We start from the raw sequence: 18,551 nt of genomic DNA, 5'->3' as shown, positions 1-18,551 counted from the left end.
GGTGGTCCAGTGGTTAAGACTCCACGCTTCCACTGCAGAGGGCGTGGGTCTCATCCCCGGTTGGGGAACTAAGAGCCCATATGATGTGCGGCGCTGTGCAAAAAAAATAAACCAACAAAAAACAAATGGATTCGGCTAACAACTGGATAAAAGCTTACAATAAAAAATAACTGCAATAGGAGGGCACTGGCTACTAGAATTGTAAAGAATTAGTGACAATTTATGACACCAGTATTCATAGTTCATTCAATAAAATGAGCAAAGAACATCTAATGCCAGAAGACAACAGCCCATATCTGCCAACATGAAGGACCTCAAGCGGCACAGCAAGCCTGAGCTTTTCTTGAGTGAGGGAAAAAATTCTCTGTGTAGGTGTGTGCTAGTTTAAACATATACACATATACCACAGTGAAATCCAGCCAGTTAGGAGAGAAATTAAAATTTAAACTAAGAAAGTGAATAACTGTGGTAAAAAATTTATTCAACAAGTATTTATCAGTGCCAGACACTCTTCTAGTTGCTTTGAATCTATCAATGAACAAAGCAAATAGCCCAGCTTGGCAGTGTGAAACTTACATTCTAGAGAAATATAGCTGGTTTAAATATGTAACTTTACAAATACTAAGCAACTATGGAAATTATGGTTACAGAATAAAATGTGAATGTTATAAACAAAATAAAAATAATGTAACTAAAAAATTGTGAAGAGAAAGGTGACAGGAAGCACATGAGTACTAATTTTTCATGAACTGCCTACCTTTACTGTCTAAAATTGAAAAGCAGTTAAAACTATTACAAGTAACAACTCTAACTTCTGAGAGGTTTTCATAAATTCTCTTCTTAACCTAGAAAGAGCCTTTAGAAAGTAATGCCCACATGTTAAAGAAAAGAATTTTCTACTTCATTTTCTTTTGTTGTATCGAATTCAAATAAAATTAGAATATTTTAATTAAAAATATCATCTATTGTAGACCAGTCAGGGTCTAACCAGAAACTACGTCAAGTATTTTCCATGAGGGAATTTAGTGCAGGGACTTGTTATACAGGGAATGGAAGAGCTAGGAAGCCATGTATGGCAATGAGGTGACACAGTGGTTAGTGCAAGAGCCAGAAGCCACTGAAGCCTGAGGCTGAAGAGACAAAGGGAGAAAGCAGCGTTCCCTGAAACAGGGGCCAGAAGAAAACACAACTGCTGTGAAGACTGTACCCCTGGCTCCTCCCTTTCTAGTGGTCTCCAGTCTCCAATTAATTGACCCCAACTGGATGTCAGCTGGCACAGGAGCCAGGGAAATGCAGGGATCAATCCCCACCACCACCACCTGCAGTGTTGATAGAGCAGAGGCAGGGTAAGGAATGCCCAGGCACACAGGCCTTGCATTGAATATAGAGTACTGTATTGTCTATATAAAAGTATTGCTACCAACCTATTAAGTACTGCCCAGATAGCTGGGCAAGCTGTTCACCTGGTGTTAATAATGATTATTTCTGTATAAACTGATTTGAGTGACTCTTAAATTTTTATCCTTGTAATTTTTTTTGCATTGTTAGAGAACTGTTTAGTTGGATTTTTAAAAATTTGTCATCCATATAGTCTGATGAGCTGAACGATTAATGAACATAAGTTTAAAACTATGGTAAATTTAGGCAGATTTCTAGAATTATGAACACACAGTTTTCTTCAGTATTATCACCATATCACAATATGTTAACTACTGCCTTGATAAGCTTTCTGATTCCACTCAACTAAGAAGTTTAAATTAAATCTGAGGTCCATTAATTATGCACTGTATTTTTGTAACAGCATTTCCCCTATTGGTAAATATTTCTGTATAAATTCTAAGAGGTAATAAAGTCACAATGCCATTATCACACCTGAGTCTCTTCAAAAAGTCAGAGTCATGGGGAAAAAAGGGTAGGAAGACTTTTCTAGATTTATAAGACTAAAGAGCTATAGCAACTAAATGTAATACTTGTAGTGTCATTGGATCCAAACTCAGGGGGAAACAGCTATAAAAGGTATTGAGGGGAACTTCCCTGGTGGTCCAGTGGTTAAGACTCTGTGCTACCAATACAGGGGGCCCGGGTTCAATCCTGGGTCGGGGAACTAGATCCCGCATGCCACAACTAAAGATCCCGCATGGCGCAACTAAAGATCCCGCATGCCGCAAGGAAGATCCCACACGTGGCAACAAATATCCCGCATGCTGCAACTAAGACCCAGAGCAGCCAAGTAAATGATAAATAGCTAAATAAAATATTTTTAAAAAGATATTGAGGAAATTTTAATGTGGATTGGCTTCAAGATGATATAAGGGAATTATTTTCTTAAGTGTAATTATGGTATTTTGGTTAAGGGATGCATGCTGCGGTAGTTGGGGGTAGAATATCATGCTGTCAGCAAGATATTTTAAACAGAAAATATACAGCTAATAGGCATATAGACATATAGATAAGGCAGATGAGACGATTAATGAATCTGGGTGTGGTATACTATTGTCTCTGTTCAACTTTTCTGGTGTTTGAACTACTACATAACAAAAAGTTGGATAAAAGTTCTAGAAAGGCTCATTTGCAATAAAAATAAATGTACAGAAAAGAAACTAAATATCTGCTGCTGTGGACTGAATGTTTGCATGGTCTCAAAATTCATATGTTGGAGCCCTAAACCCCAATGTGATGGGGCCTTTGGAAGGTAATTAGGATTAGATGAGGTCATGAGGTGGGACCCTCATGATGGGATTAGTGCCCTTATCAAAAGCAACAGCAGAGGGGCTTCCCTGGTGGCGCAGTGGTTGAGAATCTGCCTGCTAATGCAGGGAACACGGGTTCGAGCCCTGGTCTGGGAAGATCCCACGTGCTGCGGAGCAACTAGGCCCGTGAGCCACAACTACTGAGCCTGCGTGTCTGGAGCCTGTGCTCCGCAACAAGAGAGGCCACGACAGTGAGAGGCCCACGCACCGCGATGAAGAGTGGCCCCCGTTCGCCGCAACTAGAGAAAGCCCTCGCACAGAAACGAAGACCCAACACAGCCAAAAATTACAATTAATTAATTAATTAATTTTAAAAAAAGAGAGAGAGAGACAGCAGAGAACTTGCTCTTTCTCTTTTCACATGCATACACCAAGGAAAGACCATGTGAGCACACTGCAAGAAGGCAACCAGGAAGAGCGCTCTCACCAGAACCCAACCAAGCTGGCACCCTGATCTCAAGAGTTTCAGCTTCCAGAAGTGCGAGGAAATAAATTTCTGTTGTTTAAGCCACCCCATCTATGGTATTTTGCTCTGGTGGCCCAAGATAACTAATACAGAGTTTGGTACCAAGAAGTGGGGCGTTGCTGTAACAAATACCTAAATATGTGGAAGTGGCTTTGGAAGTGGGTAATTGGAAGAGGCTGAGAGAGTTTTGAGGTACATACTAGACATATAGACATTAAGAGCAATGAAGAACGTTATGCAGGAACATGTTTACTGGGGGAAAGGCAGTCCTTATTATAAAGTGGTAAAGAACTTGGCTGCACTGTGTTTTCATGTCTTGTGGAAGGTAGAACTTGCAAGGGACAAAATGGATATTTAGCTAAGGAGATTTCTAAGCAAACTGTTGAAGGGCAGCTTGGTTCTTCCTGACTGCATATACTAAAATGCAAAAGGAGAGAGATGAACTGAAGAAGGAATTTTTAAGCAAAAAGGAGCCAGAACTTGAAGATTTGGAAAATCTTCAGCCTATCCATACGGCAAAAAATGAAAAAGCTTGTTCTGAAGAGGACACTAAGGCTATGGCTGAACAACCATTTGATAAAGAGATCTACGGACTTAGTCCATCTCAGCAGAAGCCAGGCAGAGAGATGGGATTATACAGCAGAGATACTGCCAGTTTGAACTAAAGGGGATAGAGAAGGTGGGAAGGAATAAAGGAAGGCTCTCGGGCTTCTTGGATCTCAAAGGATGGGACCATAGATCTATGTGGCTGAGAATATATGTGCTATCCTTCAAGAAAAGAGAAGAAGGACCCCTAAGGTGACTTCGGAGGCCATCAAGGCTGCTGCTCCCACCACAGGTCCAGAGCAGACAGGCAAGGCTGAGCAAGGGGGCAAGGCTGCCTCCACCTTGGTTTCAAAGGACAGGACTGCTGCTCAGCAGAGCTGCATGGACAGGGCCCTCACAGAGAGCTATGTGGGCAGGGCTGCCCCGCTGAGCTGTGGGCCTGACAATGCCACCTCAGTGAGCCTGGAGGGCAGAGCATCAAACCAAAGAAGGTGGTTCTCCAGCCTTAAGATCTAATGGAATTTGCCTTGTGGAGTTTTGGACCCACTTGGAACCTGTCACGCCTTCCTTCTTAACTATTTCTCCCTTTTGGAATGGGAATGTCTATCCTATACCTGTCCCGCAATTTATTTTGGAAGCACTTGTTTGATTTTACAGCTGGAGAGGAATTTTGCCTCGGGATGAATCCTACCTAGCTTCACCTATATATGATTTAGATGATACTTAGATGAGACTCTGGACTACAGACCAGACCTGATGCTGAAATGAGTTGGGAAGTGCACTGAACTTCTCACTGAGAGGCTAGAGATGATACAATCTTACTTCATCAGGAAAAAAAGACTCCACGTGGTAGGGTAGAGTCTGAGCTTTCTAATTGGATGTTGGGGGAGGGAAAGTGTCAGTCTTTACCCTACTTTAGCTATCCCATTTATTGTGAATATTTGTTTCTCTCTTGCAACAAAAGGCAATAAAAATGATGGCCTGGTCGACTTGTGTTCTTGCCTCGGGCACCAGAGGAGCTCAGAATGAATCCTGTCTGCCCGGTGTCCAGGGCAGAACATTTCTTTGGCCTCTTCATATTGCCCCAGGGGTTAGCTGAGCTGCTTCCTTGGAACCTGTCACTAGGTGTCTTCTTCAGTCATCTCCCAGGTGCTAAATCACACCATCAACATCCACTCATCTCCCAGTATGTTAACACATGGACTCTGGAATTTATTTCCTGAGCAGCCTTAGGCAATTCACTTAAGCTTTCCTTGTCTCAGTTTCCATAGTCTGCAAAATGGGGACAGCTGTTTCCACCTTTTAGTTTTGTTTTCGAGGTTAAATTAGCCTATGAATTTAAATAGATTAGCATCACATCTAATACCATGCCTGACAAATAATAAGCATGTAATGAATGTTATCCATCTTCATCTTCATCACCACCTTTGCCAGGTAGATAAAAATCCTAGACTCAAAGCTCTTTCAGAGATGATGTCCACTATGTGGCACTAGCCACAGGTAAGTAAAATCTCCCACATGTATACTATCTTCATCAAAAGTTCGGAAGTTCGGGCTTCCCTGGTCGCGCAGTGGTTGAGAGTCCGCCTGCCGATGCAGGGGACACGGGTTCGTGCCCCGGTCCGCGAAGATCCCCCATGCCGCGGAGCGGCTGGGCCCGTGAGCCATGGCCGCTGAGCCTGCGCGTCCGGAGCCTGTGCTCCGCAACGGGAGAGGCCACAGCAGTGAGAGGCCCGTGTACCGCAAAAAAAAAAAAAAAAAAAAAAAAAAAAAAAAAGTTTGGAAGTCCTACGAAGAGCCAGAAATAAAACTGTCATGGTAATAAGGCAATATGTATATATAGATATAAACATGTTTAGGCCCCAAAACCAAGCAGTTGATCCATAATAATTACTAAAGCAGTTGTCCAAAATAGTTACAAGTCAAACATGTTCTGTTTTTTGATTCTTAGACTCCAGGAGATTCTGACACAGGGGATTAGCGGAGGAACAGAGAAATCTTCCTGTTCTGTATCCTGGAGTGCTGGTGTGTTACTTGGTCAGTTTGGCTGGCACCTGGGGCTTTTGTTTTGCAGAAATCTGTTTCTCCAGCTTTTGTTAGGCTGAGTAGGGTGTGATTTGGAGAAAGACCCTGCTGTAGGCCGGATATTTTTGTGTGCCCGAGGGAGGAAACTTTTGTAGCGAACAGACCTCTGACAAAGGCACAAAAACTTGGTTGGAAATGTGAAAGAGTTCAGATGGAGGTTTTAGCAAGTTTTTCTATGTGATAAGGAATATCATCAGTGCTTTTGCAATTACATGTGCTTTTCTGGCATCTGTGAATATGATCTCAAGGTAGAACAAGAACAAAATGGGCTGGACATTTGAGTTACAAAACTTTCTTACTTTTCTTTCTTATTCCTTTCTGTTATCCCTAAGCCTCAAATGAAATCTTGTTTAAAATATCTTTGTTATATCTTAGGGAATTAAGAGAGAGGTTTGTGTCCATCTTTGGGCTGAATTATTATCCCAACTGGAACTGAGTTACGGAAGTAAGGTGATAAAGATTGTGAAATGTGAAAGCACTCAGTGGGAATCCTCATTAATACTTAGAGAAATCAGAGAGAAGCCCGGAATCCCTGTACTTTCTTAGGCTGGAATGTTTTGTTGTTTGGTTGGGTATCACAGAGCAGGGCAATCCCAGAAGACTGGCCATGGTAATATACTAAACCAGCTGAAGATCTAGGGGCTGTAGGCGGATCCAGAACAAGTGGAGCTGACAAAGTGTAACTGGGTAAAAGTTAAGAGAAGACGTAAACAAATGGGGAACAGAATTAAATTGGTGAAGAGGAGAAATTGAAAAAAGCAGTTTGGGAAGTCAATTTTCTGAGCTTTCTGTTTAGAAAGAAAATAGTTGCCACTCCTTCAGCTTCCTGAACCCCACTTCCAACCCATCTTTACCTCCTTTCTACCCAGGAGGAAAGGGAGTTCTTTGTATGTTAAATCTTCTCTTGTCCACACACCATCAGTTAAGTGTTCCCTTTCATACAGCTTCAACTCTTCTTTCATTACTGGCTCTATTCTCTAGACATATTAAAAAAAATGTTCAAGTCTCTACCTGTTGAAACAAAACAAAACTCTCTCTTCATTTAGCACCTTGTAGTTGCTGTCCTCTTCTTTCTTCCCTTTGCTGCGAAACTTCTAGAAAGAGCAGTCTCTCTGGCTCCACTTCCTCTCTTGTCTCTCTATTCCCTCCCTGCAGTCGGGCCATTTTGCTAACACCCAACTGCAAATGCCCGCACTCAGGTTACCAGTGAAGTTCCTCATGTCAAAATCATTGGGTGAGGACTTCCCTGGTGGTCCAGTTGTTAACACTGTGCGCTCCCAATGCAGGGGACCCGAGTTCAGTCCCTGGTCAGGGAACTAGATCCCACATGGCACAACTAAAGGAGCCCACATGCTGCAACAAAGATCCCTCATGCTGCGACTAAGACCCGGCACAGCCAAATAAATACATAAAATAAAACAAAATAAAATCATTGGGTGGTTTTCGGCGCCGATCTAATGAAGCTGGCTGCAATGTTTGCAGCAGTTAACATTTATCTAATAATTACTGAGCACCTGCTATGCGTTTGACACTGTTCTAAGCACTGTGATGTATAGCTAGATGAGACCCTGTCTCAAGGGTGTAGCCATGTTATAACATCCACCAGAGTTATCTGGCCGGGGGACTGGTGGTGGTCAGCCCCACTACTTGGATTGGTGGGATAGAAAACCCTTATAAAGGTGCCAACCTTTAACTCACTTCTCTTCTTTGCCTCTCAATCTGAATTTCAGACTGCTTGCTCAAATGTTTTCATCATATTATTAACAACCCTCCAAACAACACAGTATCTTAAAATTGCTGAAAATGTGATACCTTAGGAAGAAATGACCACTCCTTATGCTCCCAACCCACCCCCCTCCCCCAACAAAGATTTCCTTATATCCCCTTGTAACTTGCTTTCTAGTGGGGTGAAACTCACAGTACACATGTAAACAAACGATAATTTCAGAGAACTGTAAATACTGTGAAGGAAATAGAGCAGGACAATGTGATATATAAAGCACTACTGTGGTCTGAATGTTCGTGTGTGTCGTCATCCTCCTCCCCCCACAACCCGCCATCAAATTCACATGTTAAAATCCTTATCCCCAAGGTGATATTATTAGGAGGTGGGGCCTTTGGGAGGTAATTAGGTCTTAGGGTGGTACCCTTGTGAATAGAATTAGTGCCCTTATAAAAGACTTCCCTTGCCCCTTCCTCCATGTAATGACACAGTGAAAAGGCACCTTCTGTGAACCAGGAAGTGAGCCCTCACCCGACAGTGAATCTGCCAGAGACATGATCTTTGACTTCCCAGCCTCCAAAACTGTGAGAAATGAACGTGTGTTGTTTATACGTCACTGAGTTTATGGCATTTTTGTTATAGCAGCCCAAACAGACTAAAACAAGCACCTATGGCACTGGGAGAACTGCTTTACATAGTGTGGTCACAGAAGGCCTCTTGGAGAAGATGCCGTTTAAGTTGAAACTTAAAAGATGGAAGAGTTAACCTTTAGAAGAAGCTGGGGGAAAGCCTCCAGGCAGAGGGAAGAGGAAGTGCGAAGGCACCGAAGAACTTGGCATGTTTGAGGACTAAAAGGAGAGCCAGGTACCTGGAGCTTTGTGATATGACAGTGGCTAGAGAGGAGGTTGGAAGAGGTGGGCCTTGTTTTATCAGAAGGGAGATGTCACTGGAGCATGTTTAAGTGCTAACAGAATCAAGTCAGTAGAGAGAGGAATTGAGGTGCAGAAGGGGTGGGGATCCGTCACGCAAGTGGAGGGGTTTGCTTTGATAAGAGCAGAAATGCAGACCTTTTAAAGCTTTTTTCCCTTAATTTTAACAGTCACTCTTGATTCTCCCCCTTGCTCTCTGATTCTTCTGTCTCCTTTCCAGACCCCCTGTAATTTTCATCGTCAGCAAGCTTCTGTCCACAACTGTCTCCCAGTCATCCTCTCTACATCTTCCTTAGACATTCTCATGCCCAACCACATCAGCCTAGACCACTCTCGTGGACTTCACACTCTCATATCCAACTGCAGGTGTATATAGTTTAATCTCCCATAGTATAGCTGTAGCCCAGACCTGTCCTCCGACCTTCTGATTCAGCTGCTTATTTGACACTTCCACTTGGATAGAGGCATTTTTAATTTAATGTGTCCAGAAATGGGATTCTTGAATGTGTGGTATTCTTCTCCACACACAAAACACAGCACTAAACAGGGGGTAGGGGGTGTGGAGGGTGGTGGATGCTCACTGATGACCCACGTTCTACCTCTCCTCCTAACCTCCACCCCCATTCTTTTTTTTTTTTTTTTTTTTTTTGCGGTACGCGGGCCTCTCACTGCTATGGCCTCTCCCGCTGCGGAGCACAGGCTCTGGACGCGAAGGCTCAGCGGCCATGACTCACAGGCCCAGCCGCTCCGCGGCATGTGGCATCTTCCCTGACCGGGGGCACGAACCCACGTTCCCTGCATCGGCAGGCGGACTCCCAACCACTGCGCCACCAGGGAAGCCCCCACCCCCATTCTTTGATACAGATTTTTGAAGTGTTTTCATTCTTATGTAAGATATCATAGTAAGCCTTACTGGACTCACCAGTACTTCTAGCACTCCTTCCTTTCCTAGAGATCTTATTTATTTATATAAGAGGATTATATTTATCCACCTCCTTGAAGGTAGACTTAGCTTTGGCTCTTACATTGGCTACTGAAATATGAGTGAAAATTACACGTATTGCTTCCAGGTGGAAATATTTAAGATTAGCTGTACAAAAAAAAAAAAAGATTAGGTGTACAATTCTCCTTGCTGTGTTTTTTTTTCCTTCTTTGTTTTCAGGTTATCATTTGTTGAGATAAGGCTGCCTAAGATCAAAGCAGCCTGGAATGCTGAGCCATCTCGTGGATGAATATTGCCCAGAGGGTCATTTGGACATCCAGCAAACTGAGCAAGAAGGAAAAAAAACAAAAAAGAAAAAAAGTTTGTTATATAAGTTCCTGAAGTTTTGCCCTTTTTCTTTTTTTCTTTTTAGTTCTCAGGTGTGTGTGCGTGTGTGTATCTTAGGTTACTAGGTATAAACAGACATATCCTGACTGATATAAAAAAAAATTTGCTATGCAAATTCACTATTTAAGACAAACCTCTTCCAGTCACTACTTCCAACCAGCTGGCCACCCCTAAGCCTCTTCTAATTAGAAATTCAGGAGCTGCCAAGGCCCCCAAACTGTCCATCTTCAACTCTCCCCAGTTTGTTATCATCACCATCTACTTAGTTGCTCAATCTAAAATCCAAAAACAGGTCATCTTAATTCCTCCCTCTTCCTCGCTCCCACAGTCTGGTCACCAGATTTTTGTATGTCTGTCTCAGATTTGTCCTAGACATCTGCAGTAGCTTTCTCCCTGTTCCTGCGTCCAGTCTTAGAGTATATATAATACATTCAGAATCAGAAGTGAATAAAGGGTCTACAGAACTTCTTCCTCCCGCCCTTGCCTCCCACCCACTCCCACTTCCTCTTCCTGTAGGCAGCCAAGATGACCAGATGCTGGGTATTCCTAGAGAGATACTCTCTGCACAGGGAAACAAACAAGTCTCTCAGAGTAGTCTTCTGAAAACACAAAACTGGCCATATCTTTCCCAGTTTAAAACCTGTCAGTGCCTTCCAGGTACAAACTCTCGAGTGTTTAGGACCCTGCATCGGCAGCCTCCTCCAACCTGCTGATCTTCTTTCGGGCTCAAATGACCACTTCTCAGCTGAGATCAATCCTGCCTTGGGGCTTTTCCCTACCTGTTCTCTCCGCTTGGACAATTTTCCCCCAGGTCTGTGCTTGCTAATTCCTTCCTGAAACATCCCCTCCTCGGAGAGACACACCGTGTTCCCACCCAGTCGTTCTCCGTGACAGAAGGCCCTTGGTCACCTTCAAGCCTCTACCACAAGTAGAGGAGTCAACCTGTATTTTCTGGGATGTTGGCTTGTTTACCGACCATCTCCCACATTAGACTCTTAAGTCCCAGGAGAATAGAGATGGGCTCTGTTTTGTTGACCGCTGACTGTATACCCAGCTTCTAGTTACGTGCCTGTCACAGGAAAGGCACTTGATGAACAAGGAGCTGATGGAAAATCGAGTGCCCTGAAGAAAATAAAGGTAGATGAAACTAAAAAGAGAAAGTAGCCTCAGCTCTTCTAAGCAGGCAGATCTGGCCTCCATGTTGCTTCTCCCGAGTGTAGGTCTTTATCCTGAGCGTCCTCACACCGCGTGGCCGGCTGTGTCTCTGGTTAGGCAAACCACCCAGTGCGGAGGAGAGGCAGTGAGGGAGGAGGAGAGCAGGCTTCACCCCCGCAGCTTGGAAGCCTGCGGTTCTTCGGGAGGAGGTCACAGCAAGCACAGAGGACTTGTTTGCCAGGCCTCGTATTTTGTCACAGACATTTAATAACTGGTTTGAACAGAAATATTAAGCAATCACTTCCTCCTTTGGTTTGGGGCCCGCAAGTTCTGTTTTTTAAACAAGGAGGTAAAACCAGAAAAGACAACGACTCCCGCATAGAAACAGCAACATGTTTATGAGGAAACATGGACTCCACGATCTCAAATCAGTATCTACTTCTGCCTTACATGTTTTACATAGCACATATCTTCCTAATCATAAACGTAATGCCTCATATCATTAGAGATAATAGAATACTGAAATTGTCTTAAAAGAATAAACTAAGGAAATAAAAATTACATCCATAGAACAAGCTTTTTATTTCTAAATCACAAAAGCTAATTTATCACCTGTTACTCCGTCCTTGGAAACCAAACAACAAAAGCTTCATTCATCTCTACTTTAATTTTACCTTCTGAATTGATTTCTAGGTTTCCAGGTCAGCTGATTGGATTAGCTAGATAATGTAACCCAGCCATTTTGCCTTTATCTCTTACCAGGGTAGAGGATAAAATCCATGCTCATTCATGTGGTGTACAAGGCCCCTTGTAATCTGGTCCCAGTCCACCTGTCAGCCTCATTTCTCACCGCTTCCTTCCCTTACCCGCTTGATGGGGAGCTTACCGGAGAAAAGTCATGGGTGCACACGTGTGTTCTACTGGTCCAGACCGCTCCTATTCACCTGAATACTTCTGTGCCAGGGAATAGAAGGATGCCCAGGGCTCCTTTTGTATACGGTATAAGCTTGGGGGAATGGGTTAAAGGATCCTGATATGCTACACTCACCACCAATTGATGAGCTCAGAAGTGAATTCACCTGGAAGGAGTAGGATTGACTACTTTAATTAACATGCAGAGATCAGGACCCATCCTCAGGTGTATAGCAATGCCACCTAGTTCACAGGTGCCTTGAGGGGTGCAGCAATGAACTGAATGTGTCCCTCCCCCAAATTCAGACGTTGAAACCATAATCCCAAAGTGATGGTATCTGGAGGGTGGGGGCTTTGGGAGGTAATTAGGTCAAAAGAGTAGAGCCCTCACAATGGGATTAGTGCCTTCCAAGTAGAGACCTAGCTATGTGAGGATTCAGCAAGAAGACAACCCTCTGAGTGCCTTCTATAAACCAGAGGGGGCATTCACTGACCGTGTTGGCACACTGATCTCAGACTTTTAGCCTCCAGAACTATGAGAAATAAATAGAAATAAATGTTTTTTTATTTAAGCCACCCCTTCTTAGCAGCCTGAACTGACTAGGACAAGCGCCATACCTGGTCTCCATCCTGAAGAGTCTCCACCAACTTGTAGCACTGGTTGGTCAGGGACCTGTATCATTCTTTTACATCCAAAGGGTGATCTTTAGATGCTCCTGCTGTATGGCCTAGAGCTCCTCCATGACTGGGATAGTAATGAGTAAAAATGGAGAAAATTGGGGACTTCCCTGGTGGCACAGTGGTTAAGAATCCGCCTGCCAATGCAGGGGACAAGGGCTCGAGCCCTGGTCTGGGAAGATCCCACATGCCACGGAGCAACTAAGCCCGTGGGCCACAACTACTGAGCCTGTGCTCTAGAGCCCGTGAGCCACAACTACTGAGCCCACGTGCCACAACTGCTGAAGCCTGTGCGCCTAGAGCCTGTGCTCTGCAACAAGAGAAGCCACCGCAATGAGAAGCCTGTGCACAGCAACGAAGAGTAGCCCCCGCTCACCACAACGAGAGAAAGACTGCATGCAGCAACGCAGACCCAATGCAGCCAAAAATAAATAAATAAATAATAATTTTTTTTTAAATGGAGAAAATTGCAACCACATTCTAAAATGGAATATTAGGTGGTCAACTTATCCTGGCCACAGGAAGTGTAATATCAGAGGTGTTCCCTCAACTCAGAATGTCTTTGTTCAGTCTTAATGAGTCTGGGAGTGGTGTGATGGGGAGAGGTGTATCTGCACTTGGCATGCTTTTTAAAAAGGGTCCTCAGGAGTCTTGTGGTGATGGTATAGCCATGCATCTTGATTGTGATGGTGTTTACATGAAGCTATACTTGGGATAAAATTGCATAGAACACACACACACACACACACAAATGAGTGGTGACATGTGAATAAGCCCTATGGTTTGTACCAATGCCTATTTCCTGGGTTCTGAATTGTTCTGTAGTTGTGTAAGATGCTGACATTGGGGGAGGCTGGGTGAAGGGTACATGGGAACCTTGCTGTACATTTTGCGAATCTATGATCATTTCAAAATAAAATGGTTTTGCTTTTGTTTTTTTAAGTGTAATGGGGAGGGATTCAGAATCCTGGAGCACTTGGTCTAAAACAGTGCACTGGGGCAGGATCTTATACAAAAACAGTTCCCCTGTGTCTAGGCCCAAAGATATTCCTGAAGAAAGGGATGAAGTGGGCTACCTCAGCAGATTCAAAATTAGTGTAGAGTCTAGAAGAGCCTTCAGCTCCTTAGAGCTCTGTGAGTATCCTAGTAAATCCCCAGCTGTTTTTCTGGAGACCAGTAGGGAGAGCAGGCAGATAGGCAGTTGTGTAGGCCACAGGAAAAGGCTAGAAAGCCCAGGAAACTCTGAATGTCTTGAATACTCAGGATGACTGCTATGCCCAAACCATGGTGGCCTTACTTAGCATCACTGCATCGCGATTCAGTCTTCCAGCAGTATTAAGCACCTTCTGTGGGCCTGGCACTCTTCACTCCTCTAGTGCTTGGAATCTGTCCAGGAATAAAACAAAGATCCCTACCCTGGTGGAGCTTATGTTGTAGCATAAGGGAGGAAGTAGGGAGAGGAGATAAATTGCATTAGGTGAGCTGATAACTATTATGGAGAAAAAATATATAGCCAGGTAAGGGGGACCAAGAACTCAGGGGTTGGCGTGATGTATGGGAGAGGGAGCGCTGCTAAATTCTCTGAGTTCTCAAATGATACGATTGTATTGAAGTCAATCCTTTATGTGAATTTTCTTTTTCCACTGCTAAATTCTCTCCCTCATCTTTCCTTTCTACTTTTCCCTGATGTCCTATCTCTTCTTCTCTCCACCTTTTATTTTAACCTTCCTTTTCTTTCTCTTTCTTCCATTAATTTCCCCTTTCTTATTTCTCTCCCTTCCCTGATGCCATTTCCCTCATCGTGGTTCTTTTTCTTTCTCCTTCCCCTCTTTGGTCCTCTTTTCCTTCCCCCTCATCACTTTTATTTTTCTCTCTCTCCCATTCCTTCTGGCTATTTGTCTTTATTTGGCTTTTTTATGGAACTGAAGTTTTATAATTAAAATTCATGTGGTTTTTGTCATATTGTTTGCATGATAAGGGCTTTCTATTCTAAACGAAACCAAACTTTCTTCAGGAACCCAGCCTGATGCAAATTGAAAAGAGCTGTAATTTACTGACTCTTATCTCATCTATTCATACAGGCCTAAGCCCCAAATAAAAGACCCCTCAAATATTTCTGGAAGTTCTAATGAACACCTGAAATGTGTTCATGAGAAAGTCAATCCTACCAAGGACTGCTATCCTCCATGCATTCTTGCAGGAGAAGACCTGAGGTGTCTCCAGAGCTGTAGGTGTGCCTGGAGACCAGGGCAGAATGCCTTCCTCTGCCTTGGGAATTATATTGTTATAATGGTCATCACGAGCATTTCATGGGCCCCATCCTTTTATAGGGGTTTCAGTAAAGCAGCTCTTTTGGATTATATTTTTGCAGCTTCATTTCTTCATAGGACCCAAACATGAGTTCATGGACCTGTCTCTAGAACATACCCCAGAATGACAGACACTATATTACGCCAGTCACCCTGTCCACCAACAACTCAGCCTTGTTACTGGGTCAGCTCTTTAAGACTGCTCCTTCTTGCTTTGGAATGAATGTCTCTATCCCAAGAAGCTCCTCAGTCATTACACAGACTTCTCTTTAGCCTGGCCCATCAGTGGCAGTGCCTGGACACATCTCAGTTCCAACTAAACACAACTTGTCCTCAACCTGGGAGTCCCACCATGTAAGTTTATGAAGCACATGAGTTGAAATCTATACTTCTCTCTAATTAAAAAAAAAAAACACAAAAATCATGTTGCTTTCATATTTTTTATCATCTAATAAGGCATAACCATGATTAATTTTATGAGTTTCAGCATATATTTCATTTTATTTTTTAAATTTAATTTTTTCAGGGTCATCGGTCCCTTCCTGATGAAAATTTTTGCTAATTCTAGAAAACATATTAAGAATAATAATTGTTACAACTTGATAGGCTCTTCTAAAATGTAAATGGGAATGCAGAGGGCTAAGCATAAATATAGTAAGAAAAGAACAAACTGGAAGAATTACACTTCCAAATATCTAGAGTTACTAAAAACTATAGTAATTAAGACAGTAAAGTATTGGTACAAGGGTAGAAAAATAGACCAATGGAACAGAGAGTCTAGAAACAGACACAAGCATATAGAGTTAGCTGATTTATGATAAAGGTTACATTGCATTGAAGAAGGGGAAAGGATGGTATTTTCTCTTTATTTTAATATTTATTTATTTATTTATTTTGGCTGTTCTGGGTCTTAGTTGCAGCATGCAGGATCTTTTAGTTGCAGCCTGCGGACTTCTTAGTTGCAGCATGCATGCGGGATCTAGTTCCCTGACCAAGGATCGAACCTGGGCCCCCAGCATTGGGAGCTTGGAGTCTTACCCACTGGACCACCAGAGATGGTATTTTCAATGAAAGTTGCTGGGTCAATGGGATATTCATTTGGGAACAAAAAATTGTATCTTTACTCCTTGCCTCACACCATATATAAAAACTGACTTCAAATATACTGTATATCTAAATGTGAGAATTAAAGTTTTTAGAAGAAAACAGAGGAAAATATCTTCGTTATCTTGGGGAGGCACAATTTCTTAAACTAGACACCAAAAAAAAAAAAAGTCTAACCATTAAGGTAAAAGGTGATAAATGGAACTACAGGAACTACATTGAAGTTAAGAACTTCTCTCGATCAAAAGTCATCACGATTAAGGGTGAAAAGGCAATCCACAGAATAAGATATTTACAGTACATTTTTCAAAAAGGATTTGTATCCTTACTACATAAACTTTTACAAGGCAATTAGAAAAAGGCAGATGGCCAGAAAAGAACAATAGGCAAATGATTTGGGCCCATGACTCACTAAAGAGGATATTTAAATGTTAAATGATAATAAACATCTGAGGTGTTCAACTTCTTTAAGTCATCAGAGAAATGCAAATTAAAACCACAGTATGATACTACTACACACCCACAAGAACAGCTTAGATGAAAAAGATACACAAACCAAGTGTTGACAAAAATGTGTAGCAACTAGAACTCTAACTCACAACTGACAGAAGTATGAGTTGGTACAATCGCTTTGGAAAAAATTCTGCCGTAGATGCTAGTTATCTACTGCAGTGTCTACTGAAACAGAGCATATGTATATGACCCAGCAACTCTGCTCTTAGGTATATACTTCACAGAATTGTGTGCATATGTTTACCAAATAAATAAATAAATAACAAGAATGTTCATAGCAGCACTATTCATGAAAGCCAAAAACTGGAAACAACCCAAATATCCATAAACAGTAGGATGGATAAATAACTGGTGGTAAATTCAGACAATGGAATACCATATAACAGTGAGAATTAATGAATGATTGCAATATGCAATAACATGGATGAATCTTACATTTGTAATATTGAGTGAAAGGAGACAGACACAAAAGAGAAAGGGAAAAAGAGAAATAATCTTCCTACTTTGATAGAAATCTTTCCATTTTGATTCCATTTATACAAAGTTCAAAGAACAAGTGTTAGAAATCAGCACAGTAATTATCCATTGGGGCAATTACTGGAAGGGAGCATGAGAGGGCATCTGGGATGCTGGTTATTTCCTGCTTGTTGATCTGGGTGCTGGCTACACTGGAGTGCTTGTTTTGTGAAAATTCTTCATGTAGTACACTATACTTTGTATCATTTTGATGTGTATGTTGTACCAGAAAGAAAAGTTTGCTTAAAATAATGAAAATCGTTGCACAAAATAAGCTGGAAATATTTGGGTAAGAATTACAAGATTGAATGGAGATATCTGTGAGCAACATTGTTTATTGCATGCATAAGTCTTTTCAAAAAGAAATTACACAGAAATGGAAGTAGAGCTATGAAGAATACATCAAAATGATGACTAATAAAGAGTACTGACACACTGCACAGCACATGAAACCATCAACAAGATGAAAAGACAACCTACTGAAAGGGAGAATATATTTGCAAATGATATGACCGATAAGCAGTTATTATTTGAAATATATAAACAGCTCATACAACTCAATATCAAACAAACAACCCAATCAAAAAATAGGCAGAAGAACTGAATAGACATTTTTCTAAAGAAGACATACAGATGGCCAACAGGCACATGGAAAGATGCTCAACATCATTAAGTCATCAGAGAATTGCAAATCAGAACCACAGTGAGATATCACCGCACACCTCTCAGAATGGCTATCATCAAAAAGACCACAAATAACAAATGTTGGTGAAGATGTGGAGAAAAGAGAACCCTCTTACACTATTGGTGGGAATGCAAATTGGTGCAGCCACTGTGGAAAGCATTATGGAGGCTACTCAAAAAACTAAAATTAGAACTACCATATGATCCAGCAATCCCACTGCTGAATATATATCCCAAGAAAGTGAAAACACTAATTTGAAAAGATAACATGCACCCCAGTGTTCACAGCAGCATTATTTATAATAGCCAAGATGTGGAAGCAACCTAACTGTCCATCAACAGATGAATGGATAAAGAAAATGTGGTATGTGTGTATACACACACACACACACACACACACATATAAAATGGAGTACTACTCAGCCATAGAGAAGAATGACATTTCGCCATTTGCAACAACATGGATGGACCTGGTGGGTATTATGCTTAGTGAAATAAGTCAGAGAAAGACAAAAACGGTATGTTATCACTTATATGTGGAATATAAAAAATAAAACAAATATAACAAAACAGAAACAGACTCACAGATACAGAGAACAAACTAGTGGTTACCAGTAGGGAAAGGGTAGGGGGGAAGGGCAAGATAGGGGCAGGGATTTAAGAGGTACAAACTACTATGTATAAAATAAATAAGTGGACTTCCCTGGTGGCGCAGTGGTCAAGAATCCTCCTGCCAATGCAGAGGACACAGGTTTGAGCCCTGGTCTGGGAAGATCCCAAGTGCTGCGGAGCAACTAAGCCCATGCACCACAACTACTGAGCCTGTGCTTTAGAGCCCACGAGCCACAACT

The sequence above is a fragment of the Mesoplodon bidens genome (assembly GCF_964165515.1).
Source record: "Mesoplodon bidens genome assembly, chromosome: 9".
Taxonomy (NCBI): Eukaryota; Metazoa; Chordata; class Mammalia; order Artiodactyla; family Ziphiidae; genus Mesoplodon; species Mesoplodon bidens.
This window is presented reverse-complemented; position numbering follows the sequence as displayed.